We start from the raw sequence: 16529 nt of genomic DNA on the forward strand, positions 1-16529 counted from the left end.
GACGAGGAATGCCTACGGGGTTATGTTAGGCCTGTTAGGTTAGGTTCCATTAGCATAAATAGAATGAAAAATTATGATTTAGGCTAGGAGAATTAAACATAGCTAGCCTAACCTAACAAGTAGGCATTTAGCCTAAAATTAAAAAGCTTTCTTCCGTGACGTCAGAACACAAGGTTGTTCAAGTGTTATGCGATAAGTGAGACCCCTTGCCTCACTCCTGATCATTCTTCAATCGGCTGTGAAACCAGCAAGATGAGTGAAATAGAATTCATTAAAGCGAATTACGGGAATTTGTGTTTAGTGTACGACAAACACAGTTTCTACTAACTAATTAGCTAATTTCAAACACAAAATGATTATAAGGTATCACTGGCAACACTTGCACGTTGACTTTCAAGGACAAACAAGACAGGGCAAGTTTGTGTGTTCGCTAACAGCACGCACCTGCAAATTCTTTGCTTCCGGTGTTCGCTAAGAGCACGTGTTCGCTACGAGCACGGAATCGTATGTGTGTACATAGATAATACACACACGTGCACACAGGGTGTTCTCGTACAAACGACAAACAACTTTCCCAGTATGTAGATGACATCAGGCCGAACTATTTTTCTTAACGCCTTTCTCCTTGACTCCTGGTTTCGACGTTACAAGCTCTCGAAAAAGATGCACATTCTATCCCGTATCTATACAGTCATGCAGTACGGATTCAAGGTTGCCGCTGATAATTATTTTTTCTGTCGGAATACAATGAAATTTTCACTACCCTATTGACAATGTGTGTAAGCAATAGAAGCAACGTCACGGTCTTCCTCGTTCTCGTTTTTCAAGTCACGTCATATTGTGGTTCCACGATACCATGGGGAAAAAGTTGAGCAGTCTGAATATTTTTTTTTTTTACCAGAGCATAATGGCCCTCAACATTCAAGGAAACAAAGTCTTCACTTTTGATTGGTTCTTTCCAGCGTAACGAAAAATGGCTCAATTTCGAGAATGGCACTGGTTGCAAAGTATCCGTGGACGGTGGGAGAATATCCTTTTGTGATAAAAATTTAAATTCGCACCTCGGATTATGAGAGATCTAGTCGATCAGATATAAAGGGCGAAGTTAAAATATGAGTTCAGTCACGATTATCCTTACTGTGCATAAAGTGGACTTAAAACATAAAATCAATTACAATTATATATCCTGTGCCTTACTTAAGGTTTGAACGTGGTACCTCTGTATGCGCCACGGGGGCTGGCTACATAGTATGAAATTCGATTAATTGTCGTTAGTTTATTTTTTTATAGAACGTGTTACGTTTTCGTAACGAATTCATTGACTGGGCTATGTAATGCGAAGGTTCCACTCAGAAGCTGTCGGTGAAATCTGTTTGTATGATGTGGAGACGTGTAATGAGCGCGGGACGCAATTTACACGCACATTGCTGTTACGTCACATGCTCTTTTTTTCTTTTGTATTTCATGACTCACGATCAGTTCATGTTTTGCATGCATACAGATAATGATCTTGCTTCTTCCTTCAGTCCAATTCATAGAAAATAAATGCTTTACGTAACACTAGCCCCCAGCAATCAATTCCAAGAGATGTATGCTTTTGGCAGGTGGAGAACAAGCAAACAAACAAAAAAATAAAAATGCAGTCGACCAGGACTCGAACCCAAGTCTATTTATTCCCGTGCCAGTGTTACAGCTAATAAGAGCTCCATGTCTTGAGTAGATTCTTAGGATCTCTTGCGTTCATGTGCTTTTTAAGGCCACGTTGGAACTTTAACCGGGGGCAGCAAGGTCGTTTCCAAAATTCCTCTCCTTTGGAAAAAAACGCTATAATATTTCCAACTTCTGAAAAATTACATCTGCTTAGAATTTCTTCTAGAGCATTCGCTTGAATGTTCGTGTGGTTTGCTTTCACTGTTGTCTAGATATTCGCAATAATATCGGTTATACTATAGCCTATTTCGATTAGAGATATAAATAGCTGTACGTACACATGCACGTCCGCAGGATTTTTTCCAGGGAGGGGCAAGGAAGGTATTTTTTCCAGGGGGTGCAAACGAAGGCAAATTTTCTCCAAAAATTGTGTTGTTCTCTAAAAAACATTGTTTAAATTTGAATTTATGGTGTTCATGCAATAATTAACACATATTATTGTGGCTAAAATGAAATTATATTTGTGAATTACATTTTTTTTTGGTTGGCTTTCATTTTCCAGAGGGGGCCACGGCCCCCCTTGCCCTCCCTTCCGGACGCCCATGTACGTACACTTGTGCAGTGACAAAGACCCTGCTGCCATCTTCATAATCAATGAAATACTTAATACTTTCGGTTATCTTTTTTTGGACCACCCTGTATATATTATGAAAGGGGAAAACTTCTTTCCCCAATTGGGAACGAATTCGTATTTTTATTTTATTATTTTATGTTGGTTTTCTATCACTTCAGGTTAATCGCATTGGGTTGTGTGTTTGGGAATTAGCTAAAGAAAGGTAATTACATTTCCAACTTTTTGCACAGACTTCGAACTTAGTACCATAGCAGTAGAAGGGAAGTGGGGACAGTTGGCATCCGATGCTGAGGCAAAGAGGGTGCTAATGAACAATCAAAAAAGGGGGAGGGGAAATTTGGTGAAAATCCACTTAATGTACAGATAGGCTAATCGGGACTGGACCTACAGTTTAAAGTGAAATCCGAAGCGCTACATACCTGCACCGGAAATCAGACCCGGAGCCACTTGATTACAAGGCGACGACGTACCATTACGCAATCGGGGAGGGCCAAATTAATATTGTTGTTTGTGCGCTCCGCTAGCTGAGAGACAATTCAAGTTTATATTTTTTACTTGAAAACAGTTACTTTATATGATTTGTTAATGGTGTGACACCAGGTACAAAGTGATGACTCGTTTAAAGTCAGAAAATATCAAATTATCTCATCTGCAATCTTGGTGGGTTTTTTTTTACATATTGAAGTTTCGGCAAGATTTGTTAATTCGGCCTTTTGCCATGTATTCGCCTTTTCTTCATTGTTTTGGTAGTTTTTCATTTTGCACAACTGTCGTGCAAAGTGAGCATATGTCACTGCATCTGTTGAGTAGGATTTACTTGTATGATACACTAAGCTAGGTAGTTACTAGACCTGATCAACATTTCTTTTCTTCTTCTTCTTTTTTAAGGAAGAGATAGAGAGATGGTCACCATTGCACTACTTGATTTTTGTTAATTTGCTTGTTTTTTTTGTTTTTTTTTGTTCCTTTAAGTAATTGGCTAACGCTATGCTACACCCTGTAATCAAGGGGTCCCGGTGGAGGCACATAGTGCTTCGGATACCACTTTAAACTGTAGGTTCATTCCCGATTAGCCTTACTGTACATAAAGTGGACTTAAAACACCAACTCAATCAATCAAGCTATGCCACACCCATCTTGTTCTTCTGATATTATATTAATTATGTTCATTTATACGTGGTGTGATAGTAGGCTATATTTAAAGCACACCACTGTTGTATTGGCAACAATGGTACTGCTAGCGTCCTCCATGACGTGAACATTTGTTGTAGACGCATTTTCATTATTTTTCCTATGGATTCCTTAAATGATGCGAGTTGCTGTTTGAGCGCGAATTTTAAAAATGGTCCTAAACAAGGAGAATGACGACATCTATTTCGAACAACGAGAATGGGGAAGCCGATGTTGATGGGAGCTCGCCATCAACAAGCGGTGAATCAATAATAGCATACCAATGTTTGGACCTACCATACAGGAAGATTTGTTTTCCATAGTTCTGAGATTCCGAACTCTCAAGGGGGCATTGGTTTCTGATGTAGCAAAAATGTATAGAATGATACACATACATCCAGATGACAGGCCACTAATCTGGCTACTGCTCTGCCTGACACACCTGACTTTGCAGCCCTTTACCTTCTACAGTTCAGGAAAACAGATTGTAAAAAAACATGGCGTTTGGCAACCCTGCGCATACCTTAATCGAATTCAAAATGACCGATTTGACATTTCATGTCCGGGCTTATTCGATGAGAGCATGATGCTCTTCAAGTACAAAACACGGTTTCCATTGCATAAGTATTACGCTCACAGGCCCTGAAATTTTGCTCTTGCATATTGCAGTCTCGTATTCATTCAACAGTGCTGCAGCGAGATTAACCTTTTTGCCTGCAGAACAAAACATCCAACCTAACCTGCTCTAACGCACGTGGACTTCAAAGCAGGTTTTCCTCCTTCGAATAGTTTTCTTTCGCAATGAACGCGAAATCAGGGCCAGGTTCTACATTTTAACATTCGACGCTTTTATTTGACTGTGTAAAGAAGCGAACTACGATCCTCTTACCTAACTAAGAGAGTGTGACCATAGAATGCCGTGCTCTCTCTCTCTCTCTCTCTCTCTCTCTCTCTCTCTCTCTCTCTCTCTCTCTCTCTCTCTCTCTCTCTCTCATTTACGTAACTGACACGCTGTCACTTTTTCTCTTGCATCAGTTATTAAGAAAGCCGTGGTATCAATATCCAGACTTTTCCCCTAATTGTCTCGTAAGTAGCTGGTTACTTGCTTTTTTGTTCTTGAAAGTCAAAAATTCTTGCAGCCATCTTGAGTCCTTGTGCTTATGAACAATGCACACAGTGTTGCCAAGCCAGATTACTGAAGAGAGCTAAAAATGGAGCAAAAATCACTTTCAAGTAGCTACACTTATAAAGGTAGAATAAACTGTTTGCCTCTCACGCCGGCCCCCGTGGCTGAGATGTCAGATAAAGTGCTACGAACCTAGATATCCCAGATTCGAACCTTAGTCAGCCCGGATGTATCATTGTGTTTGCCCCATCATTGTCATTTAACCCCACCGTCGCGACTAATCCAAGAGGTAGAAAAGTGAATTAAAATAACCACAATATAAAGTTACGTTTTTTGGAGGGGGGTTCACATTATGCACAGATAGGTTAATCGGGACAGGACCTACAGCAGTGATGTGCGTCTACGCGTAAACAACGATAGTCTACATTCTACACGTAGACTATTTTATACGTAATCTATGTAAACAACATGGCAAAAGGTGATACCTTAGCAAAGGGCGCCGTGGAATTAAAATAAAATTATACTGCGTATCAGTTGCTGATGTGTGAGGAGAACTTTTCATACTCTTTCCTCCAAATTCGAACAATTTCTCACCTAGGAAGAAACCTAATATAGGAAATATTCTTGTGTTTTATGGGAAAAAGACCACTCTTGCCTCACGACTGCCATCTGTTGTTGTTTTTTGCATACTATTTATCATCCTCAATTGTTGATATAATAGAAGAGAACAGAAATGTTGTTGTAAATAGGATTCTTTAAATTTCGTTAGGAACCAATACAGTTGAAAATGTCACTTTACATTCTTGAAACCCTTGAAAATTAATTTTAATGCACTTTAGATTGTCTTCCACATCACCCCCACTCGCGACCGGATCAAGAAAGTGTGGGGCGTTACCCCCACACCCCCTATACGCCTTCATGGCGTGGTGCTATGCACAGGGGAACACTTTACCTTTTTTACGTAGTCTATGTAAACTACAACCCAATGTAATCTACGCGTAAACTTATAGTCTACGGCACATCACTGACCTACAGTTGAAAGTGGGATTCGAACCACTATATGTGCTCCCATCGGTATTGAACACTTGTAGAGCTAATGGCTCATTGGGGCATTTCAAAATAACATAGAAAAGAACGGATTATGAAGGGATGTCACGTTTTAAATGTCCCTCCAAGGAATTTAAGAAGTAACAATATATCACGTCTACAAATAACGTGGGTCCGAACCACGTGTCTCAGGAATAATAATAATTATAATAATAATAATAATGTTTAAATTAAAAATAATTATATTAAATAAATTAATACTAATTACAATACATAAATTAATATTATATTATTATTACACGAATAGGTAAAAAGAATGCATAACAATATAGATATAACAGTGCATATTCATTACGTAGCTTAACTGTGTTTAAGATCGGACTAATTTACATAAAAACAAGTGCCCGGGCAATGAATTAATGTCAAATAGATGAATAATTGAATATTTATCGAATAACAAAAATGATGTTACATGTAGTTGGAGGAAAGTAAGTTTCTGAATAATATCTTATGCATATTATTTTGAGTAGTAGTGTACATAAATCTTCTTTGTAATTTTAATACTTGATAAATCTTTCGGGGGGTCCGGACCCCCTGGACCCCCCATAAATACGTCCTTGATCACAGTGTATGCGCGTGTATGTGTAAGTAATTGTTAAAGAATTATTTTTGCAGGAGAATTTTATGTAGAGTGTGGTGTATAAGTATTACCAAGCAAATTGTCCATCACCATGTGTATTATCCTTGTTTTACGCAATAAGAGCATTAAGATCTGAAACACCAAACAAGCTTCTGACAATCTCTGCACCAGTATACGCAAGAAACCATTCCATAAAAACACGTAGGAGGATGGAAGAAGAAAATCCCATTAGTCGGACGCGTTAAATGATCAACTTTCAATCTCGCTACTGAAGTTCATTGTTTTAAGTCCCTGCCTAGACATGGCTGTTCTCTATCCCTTCATCAATTTCATCTGATCATAGCTCATCCTCATTGTTGCGATTAGTCAAGTGGCAGAAAGGCGACGTAGAAAAGAAAAAGAGAGAAGAATTAATGAAGATAGTCATGTACAATTTGCCGACCACTACTTGTACATCTCATTGTACCCTCCTCACCTGCCACTCTGCCACTCCTCTAATGAAAATATTCTGACGTCACTTCTGAATCGTGGGCCTTCCAGGTTTCGTATCCGCTTGTAAGCAAAGGTCCCGGGTTCGATACCCAGTGTAGGCACATAGTGGACTGTAGGTCAAGTACAGATTAACCTATATGTGGATAAAGTGGACTCAACATAAAACTCAAATTTCAGGATCACCCCTTAGTTAATTGCACAAAGGATGGATTGATTAGGTTTCTTTAACTTCACCTTTCTGTGACTTTTGACTAACCGAGAAGATGGGGATGATGAAATTGATTAAGTTACTCTCACGAAGAAAATATCGAAATGCGTAAAACAAAACAAAACATATTTAATGAACTAATCCGACAGAAAAAAACAAAACAAATATCATCCGTCCCCCCAAGAGAGAGAGAGAGGAGAGAAATTTGTCAATCCGCCACTGACCAGATATGATTCCAAAAATACTAAGTTGGCAACAGTGAACGCACATTCTGGAGCGATCGTGGATCAAGAAGCAACATTGAACGTAATGCCTTGAGTATGGTTGTTCAGATAGCTCGAGGCTTATAAACTGTACTTTCACGTAGCACCAGAGGCTTCTTGCTTAGCTACTGTTTACGTTCACTCGGAGTATTATGTAAAAACCAGCAGCATGTCCTTTGGCGATAAAGGTAACACATTATACGTTTCCTTTACTCTTTTTTTAAGCATCTGACCCTATTAGAAGACGAAATCAATTGTGTGCTACTAAGTGCTTCATTCCTTAATATAATGAAGAATTCATAAAAGAAAGACAAATGAAGCATGCATCTACAACAGTTATGCAATGCATCTACGTAACACATATACAGTGGCGCCACACAACGAGAAGTGGCAACATTACACGCATAAATTGAAATCGGGGTTTGATATCACGATTTTAAGGCACCCTCTTAATTCTCAAGTAGACTAATCGGATGTAATGGAATCTAAGCCTCAACCATGGGCGTATTAAAGGGGAGGGGGTTCAACGGGTCCGACCCCCCCCCCTTAGGTCCAGTAAAATTACCATATTACCTGTTCTATCAGCTTGTTCATAGAAAATTCTTCGCACTTATTTTAATCTCCTAAAAATTAGAGACGTATAGGACGGGATATGGATGGCAAGAATAGTATGTAATTCCACACACCAGATGGGACTGCAGGCCAAATGTCTGCAATTTCCTGATAGTTTTGGAATTTCTGTGATAAGAAACTGCATTCGGACTGTGAAATTAGTTATATTTTTTCTCCTCGAGTCTTCTTAAAGGAATTTGGTTTTTATGTAGGCAGTGTAAGAAAATCAGGGAAACACCGTAACATTCTCAAGTTATTTGACGTAAGATGGACAGAAAAGTATCAACACTAAGTTGAAATATCCCCACTTGTTCTAACGAAATTGTTTTCATGCAGTGCAAGATTATGTTGCGCACCTCAAAAGATGAACTGTTCAAGTACTGTGAACATGTCAGTATTCTAATAGAGATATTAAAAATAATAATAATAATAGTAAGAGAGAGTTCTGAGAACTTTAATGAAATGTATTTCAAAGCAGAGAAACTACTTACTACTTACTTAGACACTATGATGAAGAAATAAGAGACCTAGAACACCGAGTCGTCAAATCTCAAGGAATAATGCACCAGCTGATTGAATTGGTGTTATAAGTCCACTTTATAAATCTAGACCTACAGCTTGAAGTGGGATCCGAACCACTAAGTACCTCCAACTGGTATCGAACCCTTGATTGCAAGGCGACAACGCTACCACTACGCCATCGGGGAGCCCCAATGCACCAGCTGAGAACACAATTGATTATTACAAGGTAAACCTTCGTTGTACATTTTTGGGCCATTTTGTAGTAGAATTGATCTCACGTTTCTCTGAACACATTGCAAAATTGCAACAACTTATTCCAAAAATGTGAAATAGCTATCCCTCATTCATTGGAACGGTGTGTCAAAATATTGGATGACCTCATTGATAGATTGGACACTTGACTTCACTATATTGCCGCCGTCTGCTAGGAGCACTGAATTTTTGTTCGAAGTGCATAGTTTACTGAAAACAGTCAGTGATTGAGTGCCCACGCTGTTCAGTCCGCAGTTCTCAAATAAAGTTTCGACATTGTGAAATAGCAGGTTAGTTCATTATGGCACCGAAAGGGAATTGCAAGTTTAAAATTTCGAAAGAATATGATAATGGATATGTACAGTTGGATCCATGAGTACTACCGTGTAAATTGTCCATGACTATTTTCATAATTTTTTTTTCTTCCATCCTATGTGTTTTTAATGCATGCTGGTGCAGAAGTTGTCCACAGTTTGTTTTCAGTTTTCTTTTAATTCCTGAAGCTCATATTGGGTCAAATAAAGTGGACGAACATAGTGATGGAAAATTTGCATGGTAATACTCATGGATCGCATTGCACATACACACAACTTTGTCGGGTTCAGCAGCCCCCCCCCCCCACACACACACACTCCCCAATAAGCTTCTGGTCAGCAGTGTCCCGGATTTTCACTTATGAAATATAGCAACCAAAAGTTGAACCCCCCCCCCTTACGTGAACTATATATACGCCCATGGCCTCAACCGAGAACCTTTCTATATAAGGAGGACAACATTTGCCACTATTCAATGAGGCACGCTTAATCTAACATCATCGTTTGACAAATTATGCTATTCTTTATGTTTAAAGTTTCGTACTAGGGTGAAAGACCTTCCACAGGATTATTTTATGGGGAAGGCATATTTTCCCAAAACAGTATAAACACAGATGCAACAAGATATTGCTGTACAATCAAGTTTTCTAAAAAAATCACTAGCTTACTGTTTTGTTTTGTTGGTTATCTCTTGCCTCTGCGTTATTCTATTTTGATAAACCTTTTCTACTAAACGAATAAGCTAAAGAGAAACTTGCCAATGTTTGTATATTTTCTTCATCTTAGCTGAAAGTGAATATTAATAGGTGAAAAAAGCACTCTGCTCCCCTTTACAGGTTCCTTGGGTGTGGGGAGAATACCCAAGGAGGAGATATATTACATAAATACCCTACTATGCAACAATAATGAAGTATCTTCTGAAAGTGATACATTGTTTACATCTGCAGTCTTGACCTAGATGTCGCTTCTAATTGGTTACGCTACGGAAATAGGACCGATCCTATCCTTGAGAAATGTCATAAAATTTCTCACTTTGCACCTTAGCATTTTGGTCATGGCGAAAATGCTAAGAAATATGCTTTTGTCTAAAGCTGGCTTAAGGCTGAAATAGAGGAAACATCTGCCTGTACCCTTGAATTTCGGAAAGTTCGCCTTGAAACCCAGGAATTTTATCATGGTCCTAGAGTGGCCACCCTGTGCTAGACCCAATTAAAGTAGAGCATCGATTATCCGAAACATTTCGGGACTGGGGGTGTTCGGATAACGGATCATATACGAAAAAAAAAGGTGTACGAGTAGAGTGTAAAGCAGCATTTACCAGGGTTAGACATCGTGGTGTAGTGGTTGCGCACATGTTCCAGAGGTCCAAAGATCGATCCCCGACACAGCTGCAATATTTTTTTTCAACTCATTCTCCAATTCTTATTTCAATTTCTAGGTTGCTGCCGTACTTTTCTTCCTCTCAGATTTACTTCTCCGGAGACTTCACTATTCGCAGTAGTCTGATGCTTGAAGCAGCCGATTCTTGAGGATGGTGGAAGGTTACTGAAAAAGTTCTCGTCGCTTCTTGGATTCGATCCTAGGACCTCTGGAACACGTTCGATAACAACCACGCTACATTTTCTTGCTGCTTGAGGATCATAGTAGCGAGCATGCAGCAACCACCAAAGAGTTTGGCGGCTTCCCTCAGTCACGAGAATATTTCGTATATTGTTTGGTATTCAGCGAAAGGTGTTCCTAATTCTCCTCGAACTGAATCATAGGATATTATGATTTATATTCTACAGAACCGGTTGTCAAGCGCACGCTCGTCACCAAGTTTGATTTGGTGTTTTAAGTCCACTTTATGCACAGTAAGGCTAATCGGGACTGGACCTACAGTTTAAAGTGGGATCCGAACCACTATGCCTCCACCGGGTATCGAACTCAGGACCCCTTGATTACAAGGCAACGACGCTACCACTGCGCCATCGGGGAGGCTCGTCAGCATGTTGTTTACGTAGATTGCATGGTGTACGCGTATTACATGGTTTACTTGTGTACTAATATCCTACTGTTCTTCATGCGTAGACGAGATTGCCATCCCCATGTTAATGTGTAGGGACCAATTCAAGGGCAGAGGAAATAGATTTTCTGTTCTTAGCCCAGTCAATGAAGGACAAAAAAAGGCCAATGTCGGGACTAATTCCGTAAAAGCTGAATTTTGGTCACTTGTTAGAACACTACTAGTAGTGCAAAATCCCAAACGTCCCAGCCGCTCCTCGCGGTTCTTCCCCCCCCCCCCAGTGCTCCCCCAAACATCAATTTCGCAGACTCTCAGTTATTGACCTATATCTCCGTAACCAATGGTCGTAGGCAGGTAATCCTTTAGATGGGCTACAAAAAAGATTCTGTTTAATTTTTCGATAAAGTTGGTGGTTTTGCTGTAATTTCAAAAATAATCTTCAAAAAGCACTTTCTGAAGTTTTTGCCCCGTAACTTTTGAACAAATTAAATGACAAAAAATGCTTCGAATAAAAGTTGTAGCCTAATTTATAAGCTTTAAAAGGATATCAGTTTTAATATATTTTAATGAAAAATGCTGCATAAAATGTGTCTCCAAATGGAGGACAGCACCAAAAAAATGTGACTTTATCACAGTCCGGCGGTTAAGTCCGGAATCATTGACTTTTCAATAAAAGCATGAGACTTGGTAGAATCAATTGTTATACCACTTAAAACATGTTCAGTTGAGTAGCCAATCGCCATCTGCGTGCTGATGGCCGCCATCTTGAAAAGAGCCCGCCATATTGGATATTTTTGATTTGATATATCTCGGGAACGGTGGCATCTGTCAACTTCAAGATGTTTCAGAAATGCTCCAAATAGTGTAAACTTTCATAATACAGTGTGTCCGAGAAAAAAAAATACCAATAAAGAATTTAAATAACTCAACAATCGTTAACGACAGAAATGTCAAATAACGTTTATTTGGAAGAGAAAATCATATAATTTTTTTTAACTAAAGAACCTTAGTAGATCTCAATGTGTGCTCCTTTGGTGGTGCGACAAACATCAAGGCGGTACTCAACCTCCATCCAAGTGTTCTTCAACATTTGATGAGTGACGGAGCCACATGCATCGATAATTCTTTCACGGAGATCATTGAGGTCTTGCACAGGTGTTTGGTAAACCATAGTCTTCACATAACCCCAAAGGGAAAAGTCCAAAGGAGTCAAGTCTGGTGACCATGGTGGTCATTGAATGGGTCCACCCCTCCCAATCCAATTACCAGCGTAATTGTTATTAAGGAAGTTAGTACCACAATGGGCAAAATGTGGGGGGGGGGGCATCCTGCTGAAACATGTACCCATGAGGTATACGAGGTACAGCATACTGTTGCAACATTTGAAGGTAACTTGCACCTGTAACTGTAGCTTCCTCAAAGAAAAAGGGCCCAATTACGGAATCTCGTGTCAAACCACACCACACATTCAACTTTGGACTGTCGCGTTCATGTTCAATAACTGCATGGAGATTCTGCTCACCCCCATATTCTACAGTTATGCCTATGCACTTTTCCGGAAATGTGGAAGGTAGCCTCATCTGAAAATGTTACGCGTGGCAGGAATTCATTGTCATCATCAATGCGTGATAGCACTTCACTAGCATAATCAAACCTAGCGGGTTTATCACTGCACTTTAGTTTCTGAACAAGCTGTAACTTGTAGGCTCTAAGCCTTAACCTTTTATGTACGATATCATGCACAGTAGAACGTGGAATTTGAAGTTGAGAACTAGCACGTCTCACAGATTTAAACGGGCTTCTCTGGAAAGCTTCCTGAGCTGCAACCACTTTATCCTCGCTCACATGCTTCCGACCACTACCTTTCTTCCTCAACAAAGACCCTGTTTCCAGCAATTGTTTATGCCATTTAACAATGTAATGACGTTCTGGTGCTTCCTGTCCATATTGTTGCCGGAATCTTCTTTGTACCGTTACAGGAGACTTCAATTCTGCAAACCAAAAGCAGCACTCAACTTTCTGACGAACAGTAAACGGCGCCATTGTACAGACTACTCACGAACAAAGCCCCGCATGCGCTTAATTATGTCACGATTTTTTCCCTTCTGGTGGTAAAAAAAATTCCTTTCTTCCCTCTTCCAAATACGTTAGTTGACATTTTTATCGTTAACGATTGTTGAGTTATTTAAATTCTTTATTGGTATATTTTTTCTTGGACACACTGTATATCAATAAATCTATTTTTGAAAAAAAAGAGTGGTTTTGTAGAAAAACTCACTATAATACTTTTGTGAATAACTCCGAGTTAAAAGTCTTAATAATTCTCGAACCATACAATGGTAATGTAAAGTCCTCCTCCCCCCTTGTATTGTTAATTTCGAGCGCACTTGCAGGTACAAAACCTGTCAGACTTCAAAGCAAAATTCGAAACAAGCAGCGACTCCCTACCGAGATTCTTGATTTGCAGATACCTGACTGTGATTCTTATCTGCTTTTAGGATTTTTTTTTATGTCACGTACTTCTTGCTGTTAACGGAAATGCACGTTCACATATCTAGTGCATTTTTTACCAAATATTCTTCAATATCAAGATAAGTTGAAATAGATATAGTCTCATTTTTAGGGCGTGACGGAGGGGGGTGGGAGAATCACGAATACCATCTTGCCCCTCCTCTGTGGTTTCTTTACATCAAGCAATACTGAAAGCACTTGTGTTGTGGGTAGAGGTGGAACACCCAAGGGAGGAATATTTGTTTCTTGGCCATTTAGATTTATTAAAAGTTTATTTTTTTGGTTTTAAACATCATGTTCAGGGCCGATTGCTCAGTTTTAGACCTCAGAGAAAGGTAGCACCATTTATTCTTATGTTCACGTAAAGTAAAAAAGTAAAGTTTTATCCTGCGCTTTGCACCACGCCATGAAGGCGTACAGGGTGTGTGGAGTTAGGGCCCCCACACCTTCTTGATCACGGCCGAAGATGAGGTGGGGGTGATGTGATCAGCACCATGTCCCTGACCGCCTTGCTACGCCCTTTGGGGGTACGTACTTAAATGTTATTTACCACGGCTACAGAAATATCTTAATCTCAGGGGATAGGTTCTTTATTAGAGAATTCCAAATAAGAAAGCGTTTTATAGCCAAGAGGATATAGTTAAATGCGGATCTATATTCTGAGAACTATACAAAATACAGAGAAAATATATAGCGAAACTTGTATATACATTGAAGTATATATATATATGCTGATTCCAAATTTACGTCGGTTATATTCTTCTTGAAAGGAAATCTTCTTCTTCTTTCTTCTCGTAATTTCTGGGAAAAGGCTTCTTCTTCCTTCCTATCTTTGATTTGGGAAAAGGCTTCTTCTTCTTTTCTTCCTTCTATTTTTGGGAAAAGGCTTCTTCTTCTTTGATTATGGACAAGGCTTCTTCTTCTTTTCTTCTTTGATTATAGAATAGGCTTCTTCCTTTTTTGATTATGGAAAAGGCTTCTTCTTTGATTATAGAATAGACCTCTTCTTCTTTTCTTCCTTCTATTTTAGGAAAAAGCTTCTTCTTCTTTTCCTTCTTCTAATTTATTGTCTTTCTTTTTAAAGCGTAATCTTATTTATTCTATATATGCGCTCGCTTTCCCCGCTTCTTTGGCAAACAATACAAGCTATACTTATAGAAAGAGTAGGGTCGACTAAACTGACAATAGCGCCACCTCCTATGTAACGACCAAAGGGGAATAGCCCAGGATCACTAACAGCAAGCGCTGCCTATGGCCCAATGCGTCTAATAAGAAGCGCAACCGTAAGTGCTTCGGGGCGTCTAATTGAACACAGCGCCACCGGGGACGGACAAATACAAAAGCTGACTATGTTCTCCTCGTCAGAAGATCAAAAAGGAGAGAGATACAATTTCTGAATTCATTTGCTCACTTATTAACTTTCATAATTGTTTCATATACGAGCATATTCTTAATTATCTTAATTTGCTATATACAACATTTTATTCACTCCTTCTATAATTTTTAGACTTTTCCTTTATGTACTTTTCATTTACTATAATATATATAATCGCTCTTCTCCGCTCCTATAGATTGTCCAGCGAAAAGAATAGACTGTTGCTTCAAATGGGCTTTTACTTTCCCTACATCCTTCCTCTTTTTAAATATTGTTTTCACTACCGAGCGCAAAGGTGAACACACTTGCTTTTCTTTCGAATGTAAAACGCTATTCTGGAACTGGTTAAGCTTTCAGACCAGCAAAATTTCCTTCCAACAGCGCGTGTTTTTAATTTTGTTTGTGCAGGGGCACGTGAACGGAGGGGAACGGCAAGCCCAGCGTTGTCGACTGCTTTCCACCCCACCCCCTCAGCCAGTACTGCGGTAGACAAAATTTCTTGGAAGGAGAGGGTGACAGAACGTTGGTTTCGACGAGGAATGACTGTGGCGGATCTGTGTGTTGGGTTGTGTTGTGTTGTAAAAAACCGTTAGTTTTAATACTGAAAGCGAAAGTAGTGCAAAGAAGAGAAGGCGTGGTGAGGTTCTCAAAAGTAAAGAAAGGCAAATAGTAATGAATATTTTTGTTTATTTAAAACAGAAAAATCCGGTTTCTCAAGGTCCTCTTGAAACACCAGGTAAGAAACGACCCAGGAAAAGATCGCCAATTACAAGTAGAAATGTAAAATATAATGATTTTGTCAGAAGTGCTGTGCGACGTCAAGTTCACGAATTCTTTTTTTAAAAACAAACCCCCAACACTTAATTCTGTTCTTGCTGCTGTTAATTCTGACTCCACATTACCGAATTTTAAAAGATCAACGTTTCATGTCATTCTCAAAGAACTTTGCTTTTCGTTTGAGAAAAGGGGCAAAAATCCATGTTAATGGAAAGAGAAGATATTTAAGAGAGAATAGGAAGTTTAGGCGTGAAAATATAAATATTGTTTACACTGACGAATCCTAGGTGAACACCGGAACCTCAGTCAATTATGAATGGAAAGACAAGACAATTACAACTGCAAAACAAGCGTTTCTGGCAGGTCTTTCCACTGGTTTAAAAAATCCAACATCTCGCGGAGCGCTATACGCTTTAGTGCATGCGGGTAACGAACACGGTTTTCTGCAAAACTCCCAACTTGTGTTTCAGTGCAAAAAGAATACAGCAGATGCCCATGATGAAATGGATGGAGAAACGTACGAGATGTATTTTCGGGAACAGTTGTTCGGCAATCTCCCTCCGGGATCTGTTATTGTTGTTGACAATGCCTCTTATCATAGCCGCAAGCAAGAGCCAATGCCGACAACCTCGTGGAAGAAGAATGATTTAAGAGAATGGTTGAAATCTCATTGCATTCGTTATGGTGACGACATGTTACGGAGAGATCTTCTGGAACTTACAAATATTCATAAAATTAAGTACGATAAGTATAAGATCAATGAGATGGCAAAACACATGGGGCATACGGTGCTTCATTTGCCCCCATATCATTGCGAACTGAACCCGATTGAACTTGTGTGGTCACAGGTTAAGCATTATGTGCGGTGTAACAACACTCCATTCAAAACTAAAGACATTGAAAATTTAATCACTGAATCATTTAAGACAGT

This window comes from Lepisma saccharinum, chromosome 4 (assembly GCF_977018435.1).
Source record: "Lepisma saccharinum chromosome 4, izLepSacc3.1, whole genome shotgun sequence".
Classification (NCBI taxonomy): domain Eukaryota; kingdom Metazoa; phylum Arthropoda; class Insecta; order Zygentoma; family Lepismatidae; genus Lepisma; species Lepisma saccharinum.